This window comes from Terrapene carolina, unplaced genomic scaffold (genome assembly GCF_002925995.2).
Source record: "Terrapene carolina triunguis isolate 2854851 unplaced genomic scaffold, T_m_triunguis-2.0 Scaffold189, whole genome shotgun sequence".
Lineage (NCBI taxonomy): Eukaryota > Metazoa > Chordata > Testudines > Emydidae > Terrapene > Terrapene triunguis.
This window is the reverse complement of record NW_020664540.1, coordinates 8526486-8545432: the sequence shown is the minus strand read 5'-3', so window position 1 is coordinate 8545432 and position 18947 is coordinate 8526486.

Genomic DNA, 18947 nt, shown 5'->3' with positions numbered 1-18947 from the left:
GGTGCCCTTTGTTATTTTTTATGGGAAATTATGTTAAGAAACTTGCGAGTTATTAACTACGCGCAGCAGCCTCCTGATTGTGTCACCCTGGCTGTATTCAATGCCCGGTGGCAGCTAAGCTGTTTCGGATCACATCAGGTTGCTTCCTGAAGTCCAGACTCATCACTTGGGTCCCATTGTCTCTTCCGCCTACTCCCCGCTAAATAATTTGAGTGGGGGGAAAGCCTAGGGATTAAAATGGTTTAGCTTCTTTCTTTCCGGTAATCACTAATATTACAATGGATGTTACAATCAATGGATGCGAGAAAGGTATTTGTATTAGAATAATAATCACAAACATTTGATTTGTTATTTTACTCTATTACTCATTAAACATTAGAGTGAGATCCTATTGCACATGCTAATAGAGGCACTGGAGTCAGCAGGTAGATTATCAAGCTTTGGCTCTCGTTTCCTACTATTTTTAATAAGCAAAATCCAATTCAAATTAATCAGCTGATGCTTTCTCCGCACTATATTCTTGAATAATACGCAATAAAATTAGATAACCGTAGTTTCTTGCGTACCCTACGTCAAAAAAAATCATTTGCTGAGCTGTAGTATTTTACTCTTTATTAACGTGATATTTGTACTGCTAAAAGACCTAATGGGATATATAGAGTGCGCTCTCCTGGGTTTTTAATAGGGCTTTGTGTAGGGAAAAAATAATATAAAGCACGGCGCTGTTATATTGCGCAGAAGGCCCTCCTATCATGAGAAGTAAAATGGTTGCCACTGCTGCCTTATATGGCTTTGTGTTTAGGCAGTTTGGTTTCGATACGTATTATTTTTAATTCTAGCATTCGTTACCATAGACAGGCCATTGAAAAGGAATGGGCCGCTCGATTCCCAACGGGCTTCGAGTATGGATCACACACATCAATAGAAAGGAGGAACAAGGAGACCGGTCCAGCAGCGCACGCGCAATCCCGGCCATTACTAGACTCTCTGGTGGGGCTCTGGGCTGGAGTCCGAAGTAAAGCCACGTGAGGCCATTGGCCACGCCCTGTTCTCTCCATCAGTGTTAGCACCTTGGCTGGATCACCCAGCCTGAGCTTTGGGCTGCCTGGGTTTAGCGGGCGGGAGCAGTGCTGTGTTACAGGTGTGGTTTGTAGCTCGGTCATTATTTGTTAGTGGAGGGCAGCTGTGGGGGGCTTGCAAAATCGCATTTCCTACAAAGGCTCCTACAGCCCTGTTCCTACTGTGTGATCTCTGCAGCATCCGCCTCATCCTGCATCAACAGACTGTAGTGGCGCTCAAGGAATGTGTATTTTTAAGCTACAGACCGATCTATGTAAAGGAAGGATCGCTCTGAGGTGGAACCGTTAGGGTTAGGGCAGGGAGTAAAGGAAGGAAATCGAGGAACGTGGTCGTTCCCCTTTATTCGACATTGGTGAGGCCTCATCTGGAGTACTGTGTCTAGTTTTGGGCCCCACACTACAAGAAGGATGTGGAAAAATTGGAAAAAGTCCAGCGGAGGGCAACAAAAATGATTAGGGGTCTGGAGCACATGACTTATGAGGAGAGGCTGAGGGAACTGGGATTGTTTAGTCTCCAGAAGAGAAGAATGAGGGGGGATTTGATAGCAGCCTACAACTACCTGAAGGGGGGTTCCAAAGAGGATGGAACTCGGCTGTTCTCAATGGTGGCAGATGACAGAACAAGGAGCAATGGTCTCAAGTTGCAGTGGGGGAGGTTTAGGTTGGATATTAGGAAACACTATTTCACTAGGAGGGTGGTGAAGCACTGGAATGCATTACCTAGGGAGGTGGTGGAGTCTCCTTCCTTGGAGGTTTTTAAGGCCCGGCTTGACAAAGCCCTGGCTGGGATGATTTAGTTGGGAATTGGTCCTGCTTGAGCAGGGGGTTGGACTAGATGACCTCCTGAGGTCCCTTCCAGCCCTGATATTCTATGATTCTATGATTCTATGAAATGGGAGATCATCGGAAATGCAAGAGACTCCCAGGGGGTTGGGGATGGTTTAGGGAGCGAATGGTTTATACCATTGGCTTTCCTTGGGCTGAGGGGTTGTGGCAAAGTGGTCTATCAGGAAGCTACTCCTCCAATTTAAAATGCCATATGATTGCCACTGGAGCTACTCCAGGTCTATAGTGATGGGAATCTGCCCCTTGGATTCCAAAGCTCTCACTCTCTCTTTCTCACACACACATCCTTGTGCAGAAGGAAGTGAATTTGTTCCTTGTGCGGCAAAGAACTGATTTACATTGTGCGCTCAGAGATACTATAGGGAGAATAAGGCCACGTCTATACTACAAAGTTTGGTTCACACAATTTATGTTGGTATAAAGCCACCACGGTTCCTTGTGTGTGAATGTCTTTGGACCCTTTTGTCAGTGGGCACGTACTCACCAGGAGTGCTTGTGTCGATGCACAGTACGGAGCACCATGGGCAAGTAGCCCAGTAGGCAACCTGCCACCACCCAGCGCACTGTCTTTTGGAAAGTTTTGTCAATGCGTGGTGGGGCCGAAACAAGTTGTGCAGAGTTGCTGGGAGCAAGGGGTCAACTTCTCAGTGTAGAATTGTCTCCATCCCATAATGTCATCTATATCCCATAATTTTTGCACTTTTTTCGAAATCCCACAAACCTGCATGGCCTTCCTTACTGTCCATCATCTCTGACAGAAGCATGGAGCCTGCACAGCTTTGCACTATTGTCATGAGCATTGCAAGCACAGGTTGCATGATACAGAGCCACAAGAAGAACCGAATCAATGGGGAACATGATTCCTTGGAGGACAGATTGTTGTAGGACACAGCAAGAACCAATTCAAGGTTGGTGGCATTCACAGAGAAGCTGCAGATGGTGGAGTGCTGCTTCTGGGCCCGAGAAGTGAGCACTGACTGGTGGGACTGCATCATAATGCAGGCTTGGAATGATGAGCAGTGGCTGCAGAACTTTCGGATACACAAGGCCACATTCCTGGATCTGTGCGCTGAGCTCACCCCAGTCCTCTAGCTCAGGGTCACCAAAATGAGAGCTGCACTGACAGTGGAGAAGTGAGTGGCAGAGGGAAGCCACCCTCCGTACCCTCCGACTGGAGGGGGCCCCACAAGGAAGGGGGCCCCTAAAAGTGGCAAAAAAAATTTCATTGTTCCCATTCATCCCCCTGCTCCCTGTAGCAGTAAAATCACTGCATCACAATCTTTCCTTATGCTGAGCAGCAACTTGAGTACAAAGGGCCCCTTAAAAAAGAGCGGCTGGGAGCTGGTGTAGAGTTAAAAGTGGTGTAGGAACCTGTCTGTGCAGCTCACGGACTGAGGCTAGTTCTGTGCTGTGCACAGGCCTGCAGCAGTCTGGGCAGGTGAGGAGGCTCAGTGGGAACTGCACTCTGTTATCTATAGAATTCAGCCTGTATTGGAGCCTTTCTCTTTTTGTGGGGGGGGGGGGGAGGGGGGGGGGGTACAGCCTTGTTTAAAGTGATCTCTGAGAAGGTGTTTGGGAGGATGTGGGGGGACTGTGGAATGGTATCAGGGTTGCTGTGGAAACTACAAGATGAATGGTTACCAAAGGAGAGGGTGATGGACTGGAATAAAAGAACAAGACTACGAATTCGCTCTCCAGAAAGGCTCTCTCCATCCATCCCCCAAGGGGAGCAGACCAAGCCAAACAAGCGGACAGTGATCACAATTAAAAATGCCTGTGGTTCTAGAGTGTGCTACGTGCTACTTCCTAGAAACCCCCTGGAGAAACTTAAGTGACTGCATCTGCCCCATGCTCATTCTCAAATAACCAGGATGGCCTTGTAAACTGGTTACGTTATGTATATTTATATTTGGGAATCTTGGGTCACACCAAGGCATCCATTTTCAGGCAGGGCTCTCCACTGATTTCAGTGGAGATGCCTGCGTCAGAATGAATGGGGCTCTATTAGTCCCTTATTAATTATTTGTTTGTTCATTACTGTAGGGCCTAGGAGTCCCAGTCACAGACCAGGACCCTATTATGCCACAATGGAATAATCATTTGAGATTTTCAAAAATGTTTAAGGGATTTAGACACAGATCTATTCCTTTTTATGCATTTGAATGGAAGAATTGTGTCTAAATCCCTTAGAATGCTTTGAAAAACTCAACTTATTTGGTGCATTACATTTGTTTCTATAACATTCCCCTTGTTTAAGAAAGTATTAACAGTTTGACCTAGGAGAAATGATACAAAAGTACCAGACTATCATCATGTAGGGATACACACACAAACACACACACACTAGCAGGAGGGGAAAAGATTTTGCTTGAAGAGTCCAGTTTGAATTTGTTAGTTAGTTCTGTTCCATTGTAAGCATCTAAAACTGTGGATTTAATGTAGATTTCACAGGAGAACGACTGGAAGCTACTCAAGAACTGTGGAAATTGAACCTCATACACACACACACTGACCGGGAGAAAAAGGTCTTTGTTATGTGTTGCTCTTTACTCAACGTTCCAGAGTAACCCACCACGTCACATCTACTGGATGCTGTCTTTTGTGTAGGCTTTACTAGGATGTGTCTTATGAGGGTTATATTCTACCAGCCATTTAACGTTTTTAAAGACTTGTGGATTTCATTGGGAAGCTCTGCAGAGAGGTGGCAGGAAAATGGTCCACTGAATTGGGATTGTCTTCTTCTACTGGGAAACTTTTGCAGCCTCTTTCATCTTATCCCACTTGATCACTTTAATCCATGGGACTGTAGTTCTCCACTGTTAGCTCAATTTAAAGGGAAGATTGCCATGACCTCCTTAGCTCACCCTCGTGTGCCGAAGCACTGAAGTTCACATGCTTCTTTAGGGGTGGACCTCAGCACACTTTTCACATCATATTAGCTGCAATACCAAGGTACAAGAGTGGCAGCCTTCCTTCTGAATTTCCCAGGCTTTGAGGGTGTAAATTAGAACTTCCCTCTTGTTATCTATAAGCCATAACTCCCAGTAAGGTGTATAGTTATACAGGCCAAATGATTTCAGCCACTTCAAGAAATGTAGGGACACCAACCATAGCTGTGCTTCAGGAACAGAACTGTTGCTTTATAATAAGATTTTTACGAAATAAATATATTCTAGTAAACATCACCATCTATACACACTCATCTCTACACTGAAGATTGGTATTTTAGATCTGTTTTTAGTTGTTTGAAGTCATTTGAATGCCTGACAACCAGTTCTTCAAAATTATCATGGTCCATGTTCACTTTCTCATTAATTTGTTCCTGTCTGTTGCTTTGTCCACATCTACATGCCTATTTACTGCAGTAACTCTGTGTCTGATTTTTCATCCACTGAAAATAATTGGGAGGTTTTCCTGAATAAAGACTGCAGAGTAGAGCCTAAAGTCACACTGAACCGTTATATTGGAAGCCTGCACCCCTGCAGCATTCACCACCCATTCAGATGCCTCCTTTCATAATATCCACTTGACACTTATAGGTAAGAATTCGTTATAGGCCCGATTCCCAAGTCCTTTCCCATGTACTATAGCCATTGAGGCAAATGAGGTCTGTGTGTGCAATAACAGCTTTCAGTCTTATGTTGGTATCTGGCATGACACCATGGTTCGAGACTCCTTAGCAAATCTGTTCTCTTGTATGTCTAGGCCCATCAAATGAAAATAGTAAAGAAATCATCTTAAATATGCATTTCCTACTATATTTTTTAATTAAACACTTCTAATAAAAATTCCAGTAGGCACCATTGGAATATTTTGCTTTGTCTCTATCATTTTCTACTGTTTGTTTGCTATTGCTTCTGCAGGAAGGAAGATCAACATTCCCAGGAGCCAGTATACCAGTAGACCTCTTTCTCTGTTCCAAAACCCAGCTACCAAACAGAATCAGTTGGAACCACTTAAAAAATCTTCATTAGGGTAACGCCACTGGTGAGCAATGCACTTTGCAGACATTGTTTCCTGCCCCCGAGAGCCTACATTCTAAGGCCTCGGTCCAGAACACAATTCACCATCCATTGACTTCAACAGAACTACTTCCCTTAGCAAGGTCATGCTCATGCTTAAGTGTTTGCAGGATTGGGGTTTCAACAGGAAAAATACAGGTAAATGGGGTGTGGAATGCAGCCTGAGAACAAAGTGAATATGCCGTTCTGTCCATCATGTGGCGTTGCACTCCATATGTTTTATGGAAATCTGCTTATGAGTGTGAATATGATGTAACTGGAATATGCTTTATGCAAAAGGTCTCTTGTAAGGTATCATAACAACGGTCATAAACTACTGAATATATTCCTCCTATTTGTAAGCATGTATCATTCTTGTATCTGAAGCTAGAAATATGAAGTATAACTCTGAGGTCCTATTGTAATTATGCAAAGCGTGAGCCATTATTGGTGGTTTAGAATCTTGATGGCTCCCATTGACTAGGATAATTGGTTGTAAATGATTTATTTACTGCAAGCCTTCCTGTGTACGTGTGGGCCAGCCCAGGAAGAATGGAGACTAGGGGTCTTATAGTGACATGTGACCATGCCACATGTTACTGGAATCCATCTTAATTCTTGTACTTTTCCATCGATGAGGTGGGGGTGGGGACAAGCACAGACAAAAGATTCCTGCCTTGTGCTAAAGCTATAAAAGGGGGTGGAGCAGGACAAAAGAGGCTGCCAGTCATGAGAAAACCCCTGCTTACCACCTGAGATGTCTGCTGGATCTAACAAAGACTGTACCAGGGGAAAGGATTGGGCCCAGACTAGGAAGGGGTCTAGTCTGTGAAAGAAGCTTATTGGAACATCTTTGAGGGTGACATATTATCTATAATCAGTTTCTTAATGTATTAGGCTTAGACTTGCGAATTTGTTTTATTTTGCTTTTGTGACTTACTTTGTTCTGTCTATTATTACTTGAAACCACTTAAATCCTACTTTTTATACTTAATAAAATCACTTTTGTTCATTAATAAACCCAGATTAAGTGATTAATACCTGGGGGAGCAAACAGCTGTGCATATCTCTCTATCAATGTTATAGAGGGCGGACAATTTATGAATTTATCCTGTATAAGCTTTATACAGAGTAAAATGGGTTTATTTGGGGGTTTGGATCCCATTGGAAACTGGGTGTCTGGGTGCTGGAGATAGGTAACCTGCTGAGCTGTTTCCACTTAAGGCCCGCAGCTTTGGGGGTGTGGTCCAGACCCTGGGTCTGCGTTGCAGCAGGCTAGCATGTCTGGCTCAACAAAACAGGGTTCTGCAAGTCCCAAGCTGGCAGGGAAAATGGGCTCAGAGGTAAATTCAGCACATCAGGTGACAGTCCCAAGGGGATTGCAGGTTCGGTCACACATCACTTTGTTAAATTCAAGGTATTCATTTTTATTTTGTTAATTGTAATTTCAGTTAAATTAACGGATTCTGAGGCGAGGCACGAGAGCAGGGCTGGATAGTTTTGGTGGAAGTCTTTCTGAAAGAATTGTGTTTTGAAGAGTATGCTGGGGAAATCCGACACATGCCATGAAAGGGTAAGTATGGTCCGGAGAGGCCAGTTAATCTGCCCGCTGGCACCGGGAGGATGGGCCAGGCCTAGCTAGAAATAAAGCCCAGCTGGGGAAGAGCAGGGGTTTTGTTATAAAGAGCTGGGTGAGCCTAGTTAGACAGAGGAAACATAGAGGAGAGGAGGGGGGCAGTTTCCAGTCTCTGAGAAGCCACCTGAAGGTAGGCTAAGGAGGGGAAAGGAGAAAAGACCAGACAGGCTCCAATGGTGAGCTGGAGGCCTAAGTGAAGCCTGCCTGACCCCCTGAGTAAGGGGAGGAATGGGCTAGCCCCAGGACTGGGGGGATGTGTGGTGGATTGAGACACAGAAGGATGGTCTAAAGCAATAGAGACTTGCCTGTGATGAGCTGTTGGTCAGCCAGGCTAAAGGTCTGGTTTTTGTATAAGTTACTTTAGGATTTTCTGTGGTCCCAGAAGGGGTAGGACTCTCCAAAACGGTCTTGCTGGGGGGGCGCGCAGAACACTCTTATGGCTGGAGTAGGCCAAAAGACTGTGGAGGATACTAATGTAAAATTTGCTGCAGTACCACAGCCAGCCAGGAGAGGAGGTGTTGGGGTGGCAATTCTGCCACAAGGAGTATAAAATGCTTACTACACTGCTCCTAATATATTTGCCTGGCTTCGTAAATCTGCATCTACTCCCATTTCTGTTGTAGTTAATGGGAGCTGCAGGTGCTCAGCATTCTTATTAAGTTGTCCAAATATGGATTTAGGTGCCCAACTTTAGGCACCTAGGTTTGAAAACTTTGGCCTAAGTACTTACATTTTTGGGGGAAGAGGACCAACCATTTAAAAAATCTTTATGTCTTCACACTTTAAAAGGCACTTAAAATGCTGTGATACCCTCCCCTCAACACTATATCAAACAGTGCAGTTATAATGCATTACTTGGTAGTTTGAAAGTACTCATCCTCTTGTATCAGAACCATTACTTACACAAACACAGAGAGAGAGAGAGAGAGAGAGAGAGAGAGAGAGAGAGAGAGCAACTGAATAAAATAAATGTCTATTACAGAAACAAACACGTTTAAAGAAAAAAAACTACGCATACACATTAGATATTTAATGGGCTCTTTCTTTGTATGTACAGTATACATCCACTTCTATAGCAGAAATCTCTCCTCTTTGAGCAAAAACATTAACCTTCTGCAGTTCACCTTGGTTTGCAAATGGTAAGAATCAATTCACTTAAGATGGATGTCAACTTTTAACTAGCTTGCTACATTATCTCAGCTGGAGAGGCCACTAAAAATAGTTGCATTGCACTTTACATTTTCAACAGCGAGACTTTATTATCATTTAGATTCATCATCATTCCATTACCTACCATGTCTCTTCGAGCTGAAATGCATGGAGCTGGCACTGCTGAAGTGCTTTCAGAGTTCACATACTGATGAATGGGACAACTTGGACAGTATCTCAATTGCTAGCAACAGCAAATGGAGCAGCCCATTTCTTAGAGATACAGTATAAAACTGTTATAGAAAATCTACTGAAGAGGACTCTGCATTGTTTCAGCTTCCTCCATAAGATCTAGTAAAAATCACTGATTTTTTTTCTGGCCTTCTGCAGTGCAGAAGTGACACTGACACTAAGTGTTTTTGGTTTTTGTATTTTTATTGCACACATCTGCCAGGTCACTGATCTGCAAACCCTTACTCCTGTGAGTAGTCCTTACTCCCACAGGTATACCACTGAAATCAATGGGACTATTCACGGCAGCAGGATACTGCCTACTACTAGCATGAATAAAGGTTTGTAGAAACAAGCCCTATGTTGAGTGAAAAGGTAGTGTAGAAAAAATGCGTGTTCCAAAGTTCACACACCAATATGATTCTTATCTGATAGATTTATTTGCTATAATACTTAGCTGTCTTTTGTAGAAAGTCAAGAAGGACCAAACCAGTTTAGATTCTGATGGCATTTTCTATTGTTGAACTCCTTTCAGGAGTTAGAATCTGGCTATTTATTTTGCACCCAAATACTGTCCTTTACTTTTGCATTCACAATACATATCACCTCTCAGCTGTGATATTGAGTTATTAGACATACTCGGCTGTTACAGTGATGGGTACGGTATAAAATCCTAAGTAGATAAAGGTTTTTTTAAATAAAAACACCCCGCAAATTATTTTTGTCTTTTAAGTTTTCAAAGTAAAATAAGGATGTTTGAATGCACAGAGGGCCTGAACCAAAGCCCACTACAGTCAAAGGAAAGACTCCTGCCACTCTGGCCCACTCACTAATGATTCTGTTTATTCTGTATCAATGACACATACAGATTTGCAGAGGCATGGCTCAGAAAAGATGTGATTCACCTTGGGGCATCCACAGAGCAGAAGGTACAAGCAGCAACTTCTTGGAAATATTGCATTGTAATGAAATATATATTTATATTTAATAGGGTGGTAAGAATTAGTTGTTCCAGAAATGAACCTTACTTCGTACAGACTTTACTATGCAGTGGATTTGTCTTTTACTGTATAATTCACTGTTAAACCCCAGTTAGGGTCTGATCCAAAGCCTATTAAAGTCAATAGAAAGACTCCTATTGATGTCAATGGAGTTTGGATCAAGCCCTTATTGAATGACATAGTTGTGAAACTTCAGCTATATATTTTTAATTAACTGTTTTTAGTTTGCAGGACAAGATTACCAACAGCATGTCAAAACTTGGGGAGAAATCCCCTGATACCCAGCTTTTGCCCATGATCACAATGTTATATCATAATTTCACAAGAACTTATGCTGAGATGCCTCAAGAAAGTCTACAGAGCATCCCACTATAATGAAGTTCAATAAAGTGTGCCATGATTTTTATATGGAATGTTTACCAAAAAAAGTATATCAAAGTCAATAGACTTCCAGCTACAGTCAAGTAAAAGGATATTGATTGGCAAAGATTTCTTTATCCAAGTGGAATGTGTGTAAATTGCAGTGGAAGGGATAACATGGAGAAGTTATAGAGTGTGAATTGCACACATCTTCAGGAGCAGGGTCATTATTTAACAAGCACACCATTGTGGATGTTATGGAAGAACACAGTGGATAGGGGTAGTCCTGACTCACTCATTGGCATCAATGAATTTACTCCCAGGAGTAGGGATTATTCGTGGAGTAACAATTGCGGCATTGGATCTACTGTCTCAGCTGGCATTCAGATGTAATTTTTTTCAAGCACCATTCAAACTGCACAGAAACTAAGGCTGGAACTGCAGCCAGGCTGACCCCAGTTTTACAAAGCTCTTAGAAGACACCCAAATCTAGAGTCAACTCAGAAAGTACAAAGCGACAAAGAGTCCTGTGGCACCTTATAGACTAACGGACGTATTGGAGCATAAGCTTTCGTGGGTGAATACCCACTTCATCAAATGCATGCAGAAAGTACAGTATCCTATCAGCTGGGGGGACATATTGACAATTTGTGAATCTGGGCGTTGGTATCTAACAGGTGTCACTCTACACCTCATAGGATTGGGTCCATAATAGGTCTGAGCATCTCCTCGTTTCCTCCTCTTTATAATGAACTTCTCCTACAAAACACCTGGCATTGAGATGACTCTCCCTCTAGGGAAGGAGCGATGTAGTCTCTCTTCTTGTCTTGTCCATAAGGCAGAACTCCTGTCCCAGAGGTAAATATCCAAACTAGCTCTTTGGGCATCTCACTAGACCAGTGGTTCTCAAACTGTGGGTCGGGACCCCAAAGTGGGTCGCGACCCCATTTTAATGGGGTTGCCCGGGCTGGCTTAGACTTGCTGGGGCCTGGGGCGGAAGCCAAAGCCTCAACCCCACCGCCTGGGGCCAAAGCCAAAGCCCGAGGGCTTCAGCCCTGGGCGACAGGGCTCAGGTTACAGGCTCCTTGCCTAGGGCTGAAGCCCTTGGGCTTTGACTTTGACCCCCTGCCCAAGGTGGCAGGGCTTGGGTGGGCTCAGGCTTCAGTCCCCCTTCCTGGGGTCATGTAGTAATTTTTGTTGTCAGAAGGGGGTCGTGGGGCAATAAAGTTTGAGAACCCCTGTACTAGACAGTCAGGGCTAGCTTTCAAGTTTCATGTATGTCGTTTACATTTTTCTTCAGAGCCTTTTAATACATTTTAGTAATGTTCCTTACGGCTGTCCCTTAACTAAAGGAATGTATAGTTAGTGGTACATAGCACTCACAGATGTCTATAGCAGTGGTTCTCAACCAGGAGTCCGGGGCCCCTTGGGGGGCCACGAGCAGGTTTCAGGGGGTCCTCCAAGCATGGTCAGCTTTAGACTCGCTGGGGCCCAGGGCAGAAAGCCAAAGCCTCACCGAATGGGGCTGAAGCCCGGGGCCCTGAGCTCCATCACCTAGGGCTGAAGCCGAAGCCTGAGCAATGTAGCTTTGCAGGAGGCCCTGTGGCATGGGGCCCCAGGCAATTGCCCTGCTTGCTATCCCCTGTAACGATGCTGGTTCTGGCAGGACCCAACTGCGAGTGCCAATTTAGGACAAATTGCTTAAAGCAGGGCAGTTACAGCCCAGGGCTGGGGTTTTTCCACTTCTAAGGCAAACCAAACCAGCCAGACAGAGAGGACTTTGGTTTTAGCCCACTGGCTAACCACGAGTCACACAAGCAATTCCCTTAGACACTCCAGTTTCCCAGTATCACCACCAGTGCCACTCGTTATGGGGACAAATGGTTATGAAAACCAATATCACAGTAAAAGAAAAAAGGTTCTCCCGATCCCAAAGGACCAAGCCCCAGACCCAGGTTAATATACAAATCAGATCTTACCCACAAATTACGCTGATGCCAATTCTTTAGAATCTAAAATCTAAAGGTTTATTCATAAAAGGAAAAAGATATAGATGAGAGCTAGAATTGGTTAAATGGAATCAATTACATACAGTAATGGCAAAGTTTTGGTTCAGGCTTGTAGCAGTGATAGAATAAACTGCAGGTTCAAATCAAGTCTCTGGAGTACATCCCCAGCTGGGATGGGTCATCAGTCCTTTGTGTAGAGCTTCCATTTGTAGCAAAGTCCCTCCAGAGGTAAGAAGCAGGATTGAAGACAAGATGGAGATGAGACATCAGCCTTTTATAGTCTCTTCCAGGTGTAAGAACAACTTTTTGTTCTTACTGTGGAAAATTACAGCAAAATGGAGTTTGGAGTCACATGGGCAAGTCCCTGCATACTTTGTTGAGTCGCAAGGTGTATCTGCCTTCTTTTCAATGGGTTAATTGTACAGCTGATGGTCCTTAATGGGCCATCAAGCAGGCTAGGAAGCAGGCTAGGCAGAGCTGACACCAACTTGTCTGGGGTGTCACCCAGAATCATAGCATAAGTTTGAAATACAGACAATATAGAGCCAATATGCATAACTTCAACTACAAAAATGACACACACATATAGACAGCATAATCATAACCAGCAAACCATAACCTCTTCATAGACCCTTTACACAACAACCTTTATACAATATTTGCTGCAAATGTATAACAGTGGTCGCAACAGTGATCTATACAGTTACAGATTATGTTAATAACGTCACACCCCCCAACGCCAGCCCTGTCTTTTATATGCAGAAAACCAATTATTGTGGCACAGGTGGGCCATGGAGTTTTTATAGTATTGGGGGGGGGGGCTCAGAAAGAAAAAGGTTGAGAACCCCAGGTCTATAGGCCTACTGTGTCTGGGATGGCATGATGACAACAAGGCCATCTCAATCCTGTATAGTCATCAGGAAAAAGCTTAGTTAAGGTGGAGTTAATAATAATTCTGACCACAAAACACCACCCTGTGATCAGCATGGCCTTCCTGAATGTGAGCTTTTAAAGACCAAACTGAAAAATCCAGAAATCTGGTGGCACTACCAACACAAGATAAGCACACAACCTTAACTGCACCATCAGGGATGCCAGGAGAAACTGTGAACATCACAGTATCTACCGAAAACTGTTCTGCTAGGGCTATATGTGGAGCACTAATAGCTGAGACATCAGACTTTATTGGGTCTGTGGTAAAAGTAAAGTGCTTTTCTTTTTGAGGTAGATCCAGGAGCAGAATTTTAAGAGCTGAAAATGACAGGATAGCAGCAATCACCAGTGTTCCCAATGACCAGCATAGACATCCGTCCATGGGAAGCCAAGCTGCGTACACAGCAGAGGTAAGATGAGAACTAGGAAGCAATACAAAGACACAAGGATGTTATATTTCCCTGCTCTGGCTTTATAAAATATATTTTCAACATGAGACAACCCTTAAAAATCCCTATGGCATCTTGTCCAACAAGACTGGACTACGCAAATGAACTAGAATTACATATGACCACCTCTCCCACCCTGTATCCCCGTGGACTCCGAACTGTGAGAGGGTGAGTTCTCCCCTCCCCTCCCCTCCAGAGGCACTAGGACCCATGCAGTGCCCCAGCCCCCAAACCATGTGAGCTGGGGAAGAAGACAATTCCAGGGAGGACCTAGTCCCAGGGCCCAAAGAAACTAAAGCTAGCAGGAGTAGACCCAGAAGCGGCCCCAGTAGGGAGCGATGGACGCTAACAGTGTCGTTGGCAAGTTTTCTGCTGTTCTGACATTGTACATTCTCCCCCCAGTGCTGACTGGCTGTTTGCTCCAACCCCCTCCTTCACAGTCTCTTGACTTCAGCCTCACTCCATAGCTGTCCTTCTTGTTCCCCTGCTTGCTCACCTCCCACTCCGCCCCTGCCCTATCCACTCATTCCACCCCCTTCAGTGTGCCCTTGGCCTTCCTTTGAATTTCTATTGAGCTAGTCCCCTGGCAGCAAACCTCTTCTCCCCAAAAATCACTGCACTAACAAGCTATTTTCCACCACCACACTGATGACTCTGCTTGTGTGTTATACCCCATTCCCCGCTCCCATGTCTATCTTGGCTAGTTAGATTGCAAGCACTCCAGAGCAGGGATTGGCTATTCCATTGTTTTGTACAGTGCCTAGCACAATGGGGCCCGTTCTCAGTCGCTCCCTATGCACGACTGTTATCCAAATAATAACAATATCCTGAGCGACTCGGCCAACCCATTGTCACACTCTCACCCAGCAGTGAGCTCTTCTGGGTTTGTGCTTTACACATTAAGTTCAGGAAGAACCCCCACTGTTCCCCAATTCTTTTATCTCCTATAATAATGGATCTCCAACAATCAGAATCTTACAAAAACCACCTCAGTGGTTAGCAAAGGGGCACTTTTGTTACCTCAAAGGGGAGCCAAGGTAACTCTATAGGTATAGTGGTGTAGGTATCAAGAAATAAGACAAGCCCCTTTTACTCAGAAGAGCAGACCCGCCCTCTGCCGTATCTGTCACCGGTGGACTGGTACACAGATAGATCTCCCTCCCTCTTCCCTATGTGTGGTGTGAGAAATAAAGACTGACTATAGGTAAAGTTAAAACAACAGGTAAGTGTATTAAGGGAATAAGTACAATAAAGGAAAGGGAGTTAAGCATGAAATAAACAGTGGCTATCGAAAACTAACACAAAACAGTGAAACAGCAGCTTAAAACAGGAGCATGAAGCTCAGGCCCAAAACACAAAATCACACTGGCAATCAACCGTATAAAACCCCGACTAAGAGAACCCTAATTGTCTCACTATTAGCACCTCTGTGGCGGCAAGTCCAGGACCTGCACTCGTTGGGTAATTGAAACCCTCAGAGGAAGAACACTGGGGAGTCCCACGATGTCACTCGGGATGGAAGAAGCGGATTGAGAACCCTCTGGTGGTGTCATCCCCAGGAACAGGAGTAGGTAAGGTGGTATACGGCTTCTTCTTTCTTCTCTTCACTACAGGAATGATGGTCTCCTCCAACGATGCACTGATGCTGCGAAGACCTGAACCACTCACGCACAGTCATTAGGATGGACTGCGCCACTTGTTTGTGATGGGAAAACAGTTCTTTTATGCAGTTTGTGACGGGAAAACATGGTACGGTCCCAGCAAAGGTGGGAAATAGTCTGAGGTAAAATTGTTCTTGAGATCGCCCAGTGGCGGGAAAAAGCAGTTTGATCAAGTTATAACTAGACCAGGATGACAGGACACTAAGGGGTGACAAGATGGAGTTTACAAAATGGTGATTCAGACTCCATTTCGAATTGCTGCTATACCCTTACAAATTACATATTGAGTTTAACATACAATATTTTAATAAGCTACAACAGTATAACAAATCACACCCAACACTTTGTCAAGGGCTTTTATTAAATACATTATTTATCATTTTTGTGAATCATCAAATATTAAAACAAACAAAAACCCCAAACAAACCACATACAGATGGCTTTGTATGTATTGATGTTATAATGACACCGGAACCCCTGGATATTGCATATACAAGCAGAGACGGATTAAGGCCACCAAATACATGAGGCACCCAGTGCTGGGAGGGAGAGAAGCATATAGCTCACAATTGTGCACTTTCTGTGGACAATACACATTAGTTTTACATTGCTTGGGGATGCTGGGGGAGGATTTAGCAGCTGGGATGGGGTTTAGCAGCATGAAAAGAAATGTGGATGTTTTTCACAGGGGAGGAGGGAACTTCCATCCTTACGGCTCCTTATAAAGGCTCTTTAAGCCTTGCTGCCTTCGTGTTATAGCTCAGAGGGGCACCTCCTCAATGAGTTGTCAGCAAGGTAATATGTAGTGGAATATGGGTATTTTAGATTACAGTAGGGCCATACTTAATTTTTGAAGTTCTTGTAACAGTCAATACTGGCCTTTTAAGGGTGGCTGCCAAGGCATTCAGGGATTTGTAGTTGACAGTTGATAGTACCCTGCGGGCTTCACAGCAAGGCATGCTAGGAAGGAAGACAATTTAAAAGCACACCCATCTGCTTGGTGTGGGGAAAGACATAGGAATAAGAGATAAGGCCTGCTGGGTGATAGAGGCAGAGTATAACCGCTGTGCTTTATACGGCAGTGTTTGATTTTTCTTTTCTAGCCCAAAGGAATGGAAAGAAGCAGTGAGGAGGAGACAAGGATTTTATCAGGAATATTCTGTGCAGAGGGCAGGGCAGCTCACCTAGAAGGGCCCAGAGACATCCAGAAACAAGGTGTGGCAGTTCCAGGGTATGCTCTGAAGCTGTGGGCTACCTACCTGGCTGGTCATACCCAGTCACCCTCAGAAAGATGAGCCAATCAGAATATGATGGGGGAGGGTTATAAATATATGCTTTAACCTATTGACAATGCAGCTGATTAAGGCAGGCCCTAGCTATGAGGGCTGGGTCCCAATAACTGTTCCACTTTGGATTCCGGCTACAGATTTCTGCATCACTAGCAACGGAAGAGACTGGTCAGCTATTAACCCAAGGGCTGAAATGCTGGTAGCTGTGGAGATTCCCCAGACTGTCTGTTTGAGGACAAGGCTCAAAAAAGTTTTGAAAGGACTGAGATGCTGCCACTCTGCTCAAGCTCTGAGAAGTCCAGGGTGGCCACATTATAAAGACCGAGAAATCATCTCTGAGAGACGATCAGAGGAGGGAATGTGCACATGGGGGTGTGTGTATGTATGCTTAAGTATGGAATTATAGATGTTAAATTTAAATAGGTAGCAGCAACAAAGGGGGAAGTCTGTATGAGGAACACCAGTAGATTTTCTAACAGCTTTTGTTTAAATGTTATTCATAATATTCCTAATACTATTTACAATGTTTTCTATGTGCACTGAATGTTGGTTTACTAAGAAACTTAGATGCTCTCTCTCTTTGAAGTTGACTGGGAAATATTAACACCTACATATCACGGTTTTATACAGTATTCCAATAAGTTAAACTTCAGGGCTATTGTATCTGAAAAGACAGAACTTGGGCCTGTGATTTAGCAAAGAGTTAAAGTGAGGTGCAGGAAGAAGGGGAGTTTAAATAGTTAGCACATTTTCCCCTAGACTAATCTAAACAACTTATGCTAAACAGTCTGTTCCACCTTGCATTTAGCTGTGATTCTCAGAGTAACTTTCCCAGACCTGAAGAAAAGCTCTATATGGCTCAAAAGCCTCTCTCTCTCACTCACAGAAGTTGGTCTAATAAGAGATATTACCTCACCCACCTTGTCTCTCTAACATGACAGACTGATATACAATGACATGGAGTCTGGAGGGAACAGGAGTGGCTTGTGGGCACCTCTGCAGAGGACCTACCATCTCCTGGAAACCTGCTCAGCATCCCTAAGGAATCCTGGAGAAAATGGTGATGTAAGGACTGTGATGGGGTGTTTCTCCCCACACAGAATGGAAGGGGTTAAAGTGGCCAGGTAGGCCTATTAACTCCACAGGCCGGAGGAAGAGCCAGGGAGTTGATTGCAAGCAGGTTCAGCTGGGCAAGAATAAGTGGCGCCTATAAAGTTAGGAAGCTGGCAACAGACAGGGACTGCTGAGGGGAAAGGACAGTCCCTCTCTGGGAAGAGGGAGGAGGGTTTGAAGCTGGTACACCCAGAGAGAGGAGGGGAACGAGGAGTGGTAGGAAGCAGTCCAGGGAAAGAAGAGTGAGGGCTGGGAGAGGAAAAGCCCAGAACTTCTGGGGTGTAGGGTCCCTGGACTGGAATCTGGAGTAGTGGGTGGGCCTGGTTTCCCCTACCAGCGAGTTACTGAGGGCGTGGCACAGACCGGCGGGACAGTGAACAGGAAGACTACCTGAGTTCCTGTGGGAATGATGGAGAATTGAAGGACTTTACCCTGGAAGGGGGGAAAGCTGGGTGATCTAGCCAGAAACGCTGAGTCACGAAGAGGATGCTGAGGTTCCTGGGATGAGAGAGGAGCTGCAGACCCGAGAGAGACGGTGTTACAGTGTGTGATCATGGGAAAGCGTGTCAACCTTGAGAGCTAATCCCAAGAGTGACCAGGAGGAGGTGCCAGACAAGTGGTGAGTGGTGTGCCCTGTGACAGGGACTTTGACACTGTCCTTTAGCAGGGAGCTGGGCGCTTCAGGGGAGACTTGGAAGGTAGCTTTCTGCTTTAGATTGTTTTTTTCCCCCCCAAAAGCCTCCAGGACGACAGAGCTGGGAGTGAACTGACCAGTGTAGTTTAGAGGATCACTGTATTGTGAGCTGATACCCCAGCAGGTGTGGAGGTTTAGGGGTATTTGGTTTAGTCAGAGAGAAGTAAATTGGGATGATGGCCAGATCTGATGACAAAAAGAAGTAAAGCCACCCTCATATACCTTGTACATGTGGGGTCATGCAAACTTCCCTCCCACCTCCATGTCAAACCTCCACACCTGGCTACAACCCCCATCCTGTTTTGATGGTCCTCACTCCAACACCTGTTTGTAAGGCACTGTATCCACCAGTGGCTAGTGGTAGGCTAGTGTGAGGATATTTCTACAGCTTCTTCAGTGTAGGTTAAGAAACCCAGGCCTGTCCCATGTTTTAAATCATTTTGTAACCCACCAATTAATGTGCGTGACAGGTCCCCTCTGTGCCTGATCCACAAAG